The sequence below is a fragment of the Trachurus japonicus genome, chromosome 11, assembly GCF_045865225.1.
Source record: "Trachurus japonicus isolate A0001 chromosome 11, Traja_1.0".
Lineage (NCBI taxonomy): Eukaryota > Metazoa > Chordata > Actinopteri > Carangiformes > Carangidae > Trachurus > Trachurus japonicus.
The window spans coordinates 9,023,194-9,034,665 of NC_140917.1; positions in this window are offsets into that span (position 1 = coordinate 9,023,194).

The following is an 11,472-nucleotide window of genomic DNA, read 5'->3' on the forward strand; positions in this document are numbered from 1 at the left end:
CAAATCCTGAAATATCCATTATGAGAACTGGGGTATATATAGAAATGGGGTAGAAACAAGGAAACAAGGAATGAAGTAAAAAGAAAGAGAAAGGGAGTAGAAAGAAAGAAAGAGACTGAATGATGTGGATTGGATGCAAATGCCAGAATTGTTTATGATACGTGTAAAAAAGAGTGTGAAGATATACATCCATAAATGAAAAATGTGAAAGTCCTTAAATGGTTGAGAAATGGTCTGAATTGTTGGAATTAATGAGAAAAAGTTCAAGTCCTTCAAAATAAAGGGTTAAAGAGGACATGAGTCAGGACATGAAGAAGCTCCAAATCCTGAAATCTCCATTACAAGAATAAACTGAAATGTATGTAAGAGAAATAAATTATTAGAGATGTTTAAAAATTCCCCTCAAAGATATGAACTCATTTAGAGGCTGATTATGAGCTGTAAGCCAGTGTGTCTCTGTGTCTGTGTGTCTATCTGTCTGTGTATGTGTGTGTGTGTGTGTGTGTGTGTGTGTCTCTCTCTGTGTCTGCACCACACAGAGCAGAGCAGTGAGATTTGAGCTCTGTGCAGCTCCGAACAACAGCCTCTGAAAAGAGAACCGTACCTCTTACCAGAATGTGGTCATGACTATCGGGGCAAGGAGACCTTCCTGAGCGAGCCAATGTGCATTAAATGTTTGTAGGACAAAAACTTTTCTCACCGTCGCAGGAAAGATAAGGAGGTCATTTCTGCTTTTCTCAGAAAATCTGCTCCTACTTTTCAATGGGAGTGAATGAGAGGAAGAGAGGGAACTGGCTGCACTTAGAGGCTCCCAGTTTAAATTCTGTTAGTCTCTCTGCGTTTTCGAGCACACTGTCAGACACAGCACAAGTTTGTCTACCAAAGTGGGGGAAAATTATGTGTCTAGAGTGAAATTTGTGGCCGTGGTGACAGGTTAGAGAGCAAAGTGTCAGAGGATTTTTAGACTCTCTGTCACTCTAGCTGATGTCATCATCACTCTAGCTCTGAAAATTCCGTGCCATTGACTTGCATGTTAAATTTGAATTTTGTCAAAAAATGATCATGAACAGTTGAAGTGTACTGATCAATAATGGTAGAAGATATGAAAAAGTTGAATGCAACATGAATACTTGAAAGTTTTGTGAACATTTTAAAAGTTGAATGAGGTCTGTAGGTGAAAGTATGTTGAAGCAGTTGAAGTTCAAAGAAGGAGAGGATTTGAACAGTTTGAAGACCGATTCAATGTATTCCTATGGGGAAAAATTTTTCAATAAAGTTTGAATATTTTGAAAAGTATGAATGATATGAAAAAGTTGAATACATCCAATGATCTCCTGAAGAAGACGCACGTTTTGATATATGAATTGTTTGAATAGTAGAAAGTATGAAGAAGTAGTTAAGGGCCAAAAAAGGGAAGAAGTAAGAATAATAATAATATTAATAATAAAGATTTGAATAACAATAGTGTGAATGCTTTCAGCATTCACCCTAATAAAGATTTGAATAACAATAGTGTGAATGCTTTCAGCATTCACCCTAATAATAATATTAACTAGAGAATGCATTTCCTGAAGGAAATACGGGTGAATGCTGAAAGCTGGAAGCTGAATGAGCTGAATAAATTGTTGAAACTATGCTGAATTAAGTTAAGAAACTGCTGAAGAAATCTTGAAGAGATGAAACAATATATGAAGAGTATGAAATGGTTTGAAATTACTTGAATTGTTGAAGATCAGTATGAAGAAATTGAAAGTCTGAAGTCTACTCGGATTTACTTAAAACTGACAGTTTGAAAACATTTTTGAACCATTACTAATGTAGATTAAACAATATCTGAATAGTAAAAGTAGAAGATGAAAGATGGAGGATGTATGAAATGGGTGCTAATTACTTGAATTAATGAAGAATAGTATGAATGAATTGAAAAGCTTGAGTCTACTCAAACAAGTTTAAAACTGGTGGCTTGAAAACATTGTTGAACCATCACTAATATATGAAAGAATATCTGAGGAATAAAAGTAAAATAATATAGAAGTTGTTACAATCCTTTAAAGGTAAGGATAAGTTAGAATAACTACATCATATCTGAAGGCTAAAAGTCGAGCATGTAAGAGTAGAAGGGTTGAAATCTGAAATACGTGAGAAAAGATTAAAAAGTAAAACTTATAAGAAGGACGTTGAATTTGTATGAAATGTTTGGAAAATTGCTTGAATTTTTGAAGATTGGTGTGAAAAAATTAACATTTCAGTCTACTCAAATGAATAAATATATTAACAGCTTGAAAGCATTTGTTGAACAAATATAAATAAAGATGAAGCAATACCTGAAGAGTATAACTTGTAAGCAGGAGGCTGAATGATATGGAATGGATGCATTTGTTGTTATTTAAAACAGTTAGAATTTTTTTTTTGAACCATTACTAATATAGATGAAACAATATCTGAAGTGTAAAAGTAGAATAATATAGAAGTAGTTACAATCCGTTAAAGGGCAGAATAACTACAACATATCTGAAGGGTAAAAGTTAAACATGTTAATAAAAAGTTTGAGGAAAATGTAGAAATCCTGCATCTTTATAGTTTAACAGTTGAATGGTTGAAATCTGAAATAGGTGAGAAAAAAATTAAAAAGAAGAACTTATAAGAAGGATGTTGGAAAATTGCTTGAATTTTTGAAGATTGGTGTGGAAAAAATAGGTCTACTCAAATGAATAAATATATTAAGAGCTTGAAAGTATTTGTTGAACAAATATGTATAAAAATGAAGCAATACCTGAAGTGTATAACTTGTAAGCAAGAGACTGAATGATAGGGAATGGATGCAAATCCCAGAATTGTTTAAGTGTAAAAAATAGTGTGAAAATATAAATTTATAAATGAAAAATATGAAACTCCTTACATGGTTGAGAAATGGCCTGAATTGTTGGAATTAATGAGGAAAAAGTCAAAGTCCTTCAAAGTAAAATGTAAGGATTGAAGGTGGAAAAGTCTAAAGTCAGGACATGAAGAAGCTCCAAATCCTGAAATATCCATTATGAGAACTGGGGTATATATAGAAATGGGGTAGAAACAAGGAAACAAGGAATGAAGTAAAAAGAAAGAGAAAGGGAGTAGAAAGAAAGAAAGAGACTGAATGATGTGGAATGGATGCAAATGCCAGAATTGTTTAAGATACGTGTAAAAAAAGAGTGTGAAGATATACATTCATAAATGAAAAATGTGAAAGTCCTTAAATGGTTGAGAAATGGTCTGAATTGTTGGAATTAATGAGAAAAAGTTCAAGTCCTTCAAAGTAAAGGGTTAAAGAGGAAAGTCAGGACATGAAGAAGCTCCAAATCCTGAAATCTCCATTACAAGAATAAACTGAAATGTATGTAAGAGAAATAAATTATTAGAGATGTTTAAAAATTCCCCTCAAAGATATGAACTCATTTAGAGGCTGATTATGAGCTGTAAGCCAGTGTGTCTCTCTCTCTGTGTCTGCACCACACAGAGCAGAGCAGTGAGATTTGAGCTCTGTGCAGCTCCGAACAACAGCCTCTGAAAAGAGAACCGTACCTCTTACCAGAATGTGGTCATGACTATCGGGGCAAGGAGACCTTCCTGAGCGAGCCAATGTGCATTAAATGTTTGTAGGGCAAAAACTTTTCTCACCGTCGCAAGAAATATAAGGAGGTCATTTCTGCTTTTCTCAGAAAATCTGCTCCTACTTTACAATGTGAGTCAATGAGAGGAAGAGAGGGAACTGGCTGCACTTAGAGGCTCCCAGTTTAAATTCTGTTAGCCTCTCTGCGTTTTCGAGCACACTGTGAGACACAGCACAAGTTTGTCTACCAAAGTGGGGGAAAATTATGTGTCTAGAAAGAAATTTGTGGCCGTGGTGACAGGATAGAGAGCAAAGTGTCAGAGGATTTTTAGACTCTCTGTCACTCTAGCTGATGTCATCATCACTCTAGCTCTGAAAATTCCGTGCCATTGACTTGCATGTTAAATTTGAATTTTGTCAAAAAATGATCATGAACAGTTGAAGGGTACTGATCAATAACGGTAGAAGATATGAAAAAGTTGAATATACCGTGAATACTTGAAAGTTTTGTGAACGTTTTAAAAGTGGAATGAAGTCTGTAGGTGAAAGTATGTTGAAGCAGTTGAAGTTCAAAGAAGGAGAGGATTTGAACATTTTGAAGACCGATTCAATGTATTCCTATGGGGAAAAATTTTTCAATAAAGTTTGAATATTTTGAAAAGTATGAATGATATGAAAAAGTTGAATACATCCCATGATCTCCTGAAGAAGCCGCACGTTTTGATATATGAATTGTTTGAATAGTAGAAAGTATGAAGAAGTAGTTAAGGGCCAAAAAAGGGAAGAAGTAAGAATAATAATAATACTAGAAAATGCATTTCCTGAAGGAAATACGGGTGAATGCTGAAAGCTGTAAACTGAATGAGCTGAATAAATTGTTGAAACTATGCTGAATTAAGTTAAGAAACTGCTGAAGAAATCTTGAATATATGAAGAGTATGAAATGGTTTGAAATTACTTGAATTGTTGAAGATGAGTATGAAGAAATTGAAAGTCTGAAGTCTACTCAGATTTACTTAAAACTGACAGTTTGAAAACATTTTTGAACCAATACTAATGTAGATTAAACAATATCTGAATAGTAAAAGTAGAAGATGAAAGATGGAGGATGTATGAAATGGGTGGTAATTATTTGAATTAGTGAAGAACAGTATGAATGAATTGAAAGGTTAAAGTGCACAATTTATTTGAAACAGTTTGAAAACATTTTTTGAACCATTACTAATATAGATGAAACAATATCTGAATAGTAAAAGTAGAAGATGAAAGATGGAGGATGTATGAAATGGGTGCTAATTACTTGAATTAGTGAAGAATAGTATGAATGAATTGAAAGGTTAAAGTGCACAATTTATTTGAAACAGTTTGAAAACATTTTTTGAACCATTACTAATATAGATGAAACAATATCTAAAGAGTAAAAGTAGAAGATGAAAGCTGGAGGATGTATGAAATGGGTGGTAATTACTTGAATTGGTAAAGAATAGTATGAATGAGGTGGAAAAGAGGTGGAAAAATTGTTGAAGATCAGTATGAAGAAATTGAAAGTCTACTCAGATTTACTTAAAGCAGAAGTAAGTGATATATTTGTGTTAATATAAGTCTTAAATAGTTATATCTTCCGACAGCAATCACTTACATAGAGTGTTTGGACCGGAACACGGGTCTCTCAGTCACTCTGCTCTGCTCTGAGCCGAAGAGAAAACATTTATCGTATCCTACAGTTTTTATCCAATGAGGAGAGAGAACGGCATGCAGGGCTGTGTGTGCAGCCAAGGGAGGCCGTGAATGTGGTGACGTAGGGATGAGGACTGTTATGGTGCGTTCAAGGAAACTCGTATTTTTCCGACCGTGAAGTGGTACCAGTTCGATCTGGTACGAGTTCACGGGTCAGAAGTTACGAGTGGCCGTTATAGTGACTTTCACAGGTAAAACAGGTCGGAAAAACAAAAGTGGGTTGCCTGAAACGCTACAAAGTCGTAAGTTGTTACTTGAAGCTGTAATTTACGATTTCAAAAGCCTGCCTGGAACGCAGCATTAGCGAAAACGACCGGACCACTTACTTCTGCTTTAACACTGACAGTTTGAAAACATTTTTGAACCATTACTAATGTAGATTAAACAATATCTGAATAGTAAAAGTAGAAGATGAAAGATGGAGGATGTATGAAATGGGTGCTAATTACTTGAATTAGTGAAGAATAGTATGAATGAATTGAAAGGTTAAAGTGCACAATTTATTTAAAACAGTTTGAAAACATTTTTTGAACCATTACTAATATAGATGAAACAATATCTGAAGTGTAAAAGTAGAATAATATAGAGGTAGTTACAATCTGTTAAAGGGCAGAATAACTAAAAATAACTACAACATATCTGAAGGGTAAAAGTAAAACATGTTAATAAAAAGTTTGAGGAAAATGTAGAAATCATGCATATTTATAGTTTAACAGTCGAATGGTTGAAATCTGAAATAGGTGAGAACATATTAAAAAGTAAAACTTATAAGAAGGATGTCGAATTTGTATGAAATGTTTGGAAAATTACTCACATTTTTTGAAGATTGGTGTGAAAAAATTAACATTTCAGTCTACTCAACTGAATAAATATATTAACAGCTTGAAAGCATTTCTTGAACAAATATAAATAAAGATGAAGCAATACCTGAAGAGTAGCCTATAACTTGTAAGCAAGAGGCTGAATGATATGGAATGGATGCAAATGCAAGAATAATTAATAAATAATAATAATAAATAAGTGTAAAAAATAGTGTGAAAATATACATTTATGAATGAAAAATGCGAAAGTCCTTAAATGGTTGAGAAATGGCCTGAATTGTTGGAATTAATGAGGGAAAAGTCCTTCAAAGTAAAATGTAAGGGTTAAAGAATTGGAAAAGTCTAAAGTCAGCACATGAAGAAGCTCCAAATCCTGAAAATCTTCCTAATCCTGAAATCTCCATTACGAGAATAAACTGAAATGTATGTAAGAGAAATAAATTATTAGAGATGTTTAAAAATTCCCCTCAAAGATATGAACTCATTTAGAGGCTGATTATGAGCTGTAAGCCAGTTTGTCTCTGTGTCTGTGTGTCTCTGTGTCTGTGTGTCTCTGTGTCTGTGTGTCTATCTGTCTGTGTGTGTGTGTGTGTGTGTGTGTGTGTGTCTCTCTCTCTGTCTGCACCACACAGAGCAGAACAGTGAGATTTGAGCTCTGTGCAGCTCCGAACAACAGCCTCTGAAAAGAGAACCGTACCTCTTACCAGAATGTGGTCATGACTATCGGGGCAAGGAGACCTTCCTGAGCGAGCCAATGTGCATTAAATGTTTGTAGGGCAAAAACTTTTCTCACCGTCGCAAGAAATATAAGGAGGTCATTTCTGCTTTTCTCAGAAAATCTGCTCCTACTTTACAATGTGAGTCAATGAGAGGAAGAGAGGGAACTGGCTGCACTTAGAGGCTCCCAGTTTAAATTCTGTTAGCCTCTCTGCGTTTTCGAGCACACTGTGAGACACAGCACAAGTTTGTCTACCAAAGTGGGGGAAAATTATGTGTCTAGAAAGAAATTTGTGGCCGTGGTGACAGGATAGAGAGCAAAGTGTCAGAGGATATTTTGAACCTCTGTCACTCTAGCTGATGTCATCACCACTCTAGCTCTGAAAATTCCGTGCCATTGACTTGCATGTTAAATTTGAATTTTGTCAAAAAATGATCATGAACAGTTGAAGGGTACTGATCAATAACGGTAGAAGATATGAAAAAGTTGAATATACCGTGAATACTTGAAAGTTTTGTGAACGTTTTAAAAGTGGAATGAAGTCTGTAGGTGAAAGTATGTTGAAGCAGTTGAAGTTCAAAGAAGGAGAAGATTTTAAGAGTTTGAAGACCGATTCAATGTATTCCTATGGGGAAAAATTTTTCAATAAAGTTTGAATATTTTGAAAAGTATGAATGATATGAAAAAGTTGAATGTACCCCATAATCTCCTGAAGAAGACGCACGTTTTGATATATGAATTGTTTGAATAGTAGAAAGTATGAAGAAGTAGTTAAGGGCCAAAAAAGGGAAGAAGTGAAAAGAATAATAATAAAGATTTGAATAACAATAGTGTGAATGCTTTCAGCATTCACCCTAATTAATAATAACTAGAAAATGCATTTCCTGAAGGAAATACGGGTGAATGCTGGAAGCTGGAAGCTGAATGAGCTGAATAAATTGTTGAAACTATGCTGAATTAAGTTAAGAAACTGCTGAAGAAATCTTGAAGAGATGAAACAATATATGAAGAGTATGAAATGGTTTGAAATTACTTGAATTGTTGAAGATCAGTATGAAGAAATTGAAAGTCTGAAGTCTACTCGGATTTACTTAAAACTGACAGTTTGAAAACATTTTTGAACCATTACTAATGTAGATTAAACAATATCTGAATAGTAAAAGTAGAAGATGAAAGATGGAGGATTTATGAAATGGGTGGTAATTACTTGAATTAATGAAGAATAGTATGACTGAATTGAAAAGCTTGAGTCTACTCAAAGAAGTTTAAAACTGGTGGCTTGAAAACATTGTTGAACCATTACTAATATATGAAAGAATATCTGAGGAATAAAAGTAAAATAACATAGAAGTTGTTACAATCCTTTAAAGGGAAGGATAAGTTAGAATAACTACATCATATCTGAAGGCTAAAAGTCGAGCATGTAAGAGTAGAAGGGTTGAAATCTGAAATACGTGAGAAAAGATTAAAAAGTAAAACTTATAAGAAGGACGTTGAATTTGTAAGAAATGTTTGGAAAATTGCTTGAACTTTTGAAGATTGGTGTGAAAAAAATTACATTTCAGTCTACTCAAATGAATAAATATATTAACAGCTTGAAAGCATTTGTTGAACAAATATAAATAAAGATGAAGCAATACCTGAAGAGTATAACTTGTAAGCAGGAGGCTGAATGATATGGAATGGATGCATTTGTTGTTATTTAAAACAGTTAGAAATTTTTTTTTGAACCATTACTAATATAGATGAAACAATATCTGAAGTGTAAAAGTAGAATAATATAGAAGTAGTTACAATCCGTTAAAGGGCAGAATAACTAAAAATAACTACAACATATCTGAAGGGTAAAAGTTAAACATGTTAATAAAAAGTTTGAGGAAAATGTAGAAATCCTGCATCTTTATAGTTTAACAGTTGAATGGTTGAAATCTGAAATAGGTGAGAAAAAAATTAAAAAGAAGAACTTATAAGAAGGATGTTGGAAAATTGCTTGAATTTTTGAAGATTGGTGTGGAAAAAATAGGTCTACTCAAATGAATAAATATATTAACAGCTTGAAAGTATTTGTTGAACAAATATGTATAAAAATGAAGCAATACCTGAAGTGTATAACTTGTAAGCAAGAGACTGAATGATAGGGAATGGATGCAAATCCCAGAATTGTTTAAGTGTAAAAAATAGTGTGAAAATATAAATTTATAAATGAAAAATATGAAACTCCTTACATGGTGGAGAAATGGCCTGAATTGTTGGAATTAATGAGGAAAAAGTCTAAGTCCTTCAAAGTAAAATGTAAGGATTGAAGGTGGAAAAGTCTAAAGTCAGGACATGAAGAAGCTCCAAATCCTGAAATATCCATTATGAGAACTGGGGTATATATAGAAATGGGGTAGAAACAAGGAAACAAGGAATGAAGTAAAAAAGAATGGGAAAGGGAGTAGAAAGAAAGAAAGAAAGAAAGAAAGAAAGAAAGAAAGAAAGAAAGAAAGAAAGAAAGAAAGAAAGAAAGAGACTGAATGATGTGGAATGGATGCAAATGCCAGAATTGTTTAAGATACGTGTAAAAAAGAGTGTGAAGATATACATTTATAAATGAAAAATGTGAAAGTCCTTAAATGGTTGAGAAATGGTCTGAATTGTTGGAATTAATGAGAAAAAGTTCAAGTCCTTCAAAGTAAAGGGTTAAAGAGGAAAGTCAGGACATGAAGAAGCTCCAAATCCTGAAATCTCCATTACAAGAATAAACTGAAATGTAAGAGGAATAAATTATTAGAGATGTTTAAAAATTCTCCTCAAAGATATGAACTCATTTAGAGGCTGATTATGAGCTGTGAGCCAGTGTGTCTCTGTGTCTGTGTGTCTCTCTGTCTGCGTGTGTATGTGTGTGTGTGTCTCTCTGTCTCTGTCTGCACCACACAGAGCAGAGCAGTGAGATTTGAGCTCTGTGCAGCTCCGAACAACAGCCTCTGAAAAGAGAACCGTACCTCTTACCAGAATGTGGTCATGACTATCGGGGCAAGGAGACCTTCCTGAGCGAGCCAATGTGCATTAAATGTTTGTAGGGCAAAAACTTTTCTCACAGTCGCAGGAAAGATAAGGAGGTCATTTCTGCTTTTCTCAGAAAATCTGCTCCTACTTTTCAATGGGAGTGAATGAGAGGAAGAGAGGGAACTGGCTGCACTTAGAGGCTCCCAGTTTAAATTCTGTTAGTCTCTCTGCGTTTTCGAGCACACTGTCAGACACAGCACAAGTTTGTCTACCAAAGTGGGGGAAAATTATGTGTCTAGAGTGAAATTTGTGGCCGTGGTGACAGGTTAGAGAGCAAAGTGTCAGAGGATTTTTAGACTCTCTGTCACTCTAGCTGATGTCATCATCACTCTAGCTCTGAAAATTCCGTGCCATTGACTTGCATGTTAAATTTGAATTTTGTCAAAAAATGATCATGAACAGTTGAAGTGTACTGATCAATAATGGTAGAAGATATGAAAAAGTTGAATGCAACATGAATACTTGAAAGTTTTGTGAACATTTTAAAAGTTGAATGAGGTCTGTAGGTGAAAGTATGTTGAAGCAGTTGAAGTTCAAAGAAGGAGAGGATTTGAACAGTTTGAAGACCGATTCAATGTATTCCTATGGGGAAAAATTTTTCAATAAAGTTTGAATATTTTGAAAAGTATGAATGATATGAAAAAGTTGAATACATCCAATGATCTCCTGAAGAAGACGCACGTTTTGATATATGAATTGTTTGAATAGTAGAAAGTATGAAGAAGTAGTTAAGGGCCAAAAAAGGGAAGAAGTAAGAATAATAATAATACTAGAAAAAGCATTTCCAAGAATGGAAATGGTGTGACTGCTGATAGCAACTGAACGCTGTTGCAGAATTAGCAAATAGTGCAAGCAGTGATCACCATACAAATGTTTGACCAAGGTCAGAATCGAACCCACAACCTCATGGTCATTAGACTTCCACTCTGCCTCTAGGCCACGGTGCACACACAGTTGCAGAGACTGTTGTCTGTTAATGATCTGCACACTGTCAACATCAAGAAAGCTTGAGAGTCAAGCTTGAATGACTTAGAATGAAAATTTCTGTGAATTTCAGGCTGAGAGCAGCAGTTTCAACATGAAGCAAGTTATCAGAAGTCAACAGAGGACGACTGGGAAAATAATTCACTATAATTGTTGTTGAGGCAAGATTTGAACCAGCAACCTTCAGGTCTCCAGACCAGCAAGCTAACCACTAGGCTACAGACAGAGACAGTATGTGAGGGGTAAAGAAAACCTTTGATAAGAGGATCACTGGCTTCTGCTTAAAAAAAAAAGGAAGGAATCGAACCCATGACCTCATGATCAATAAACCTTTACTCTGCCACTTCGCCACAGAGAGCACAGACATAAGCATGTTGCCATTGTAATGTGATGATGTGCTGCAAACGGTGGCAGAAGCAATTAATGCGTCTCTAACAAACACCTGTAACCAACTGGACTACAGACAGAGTTGTGGAGAACTCTCAGCATTGGGCTGAATGAGAGCAGAGAGCTCCCTGGCTGCATTTAAAAAATATTTAAAATTATTATCTAAGTCTCTTTGCATTTTTGACCAGAAT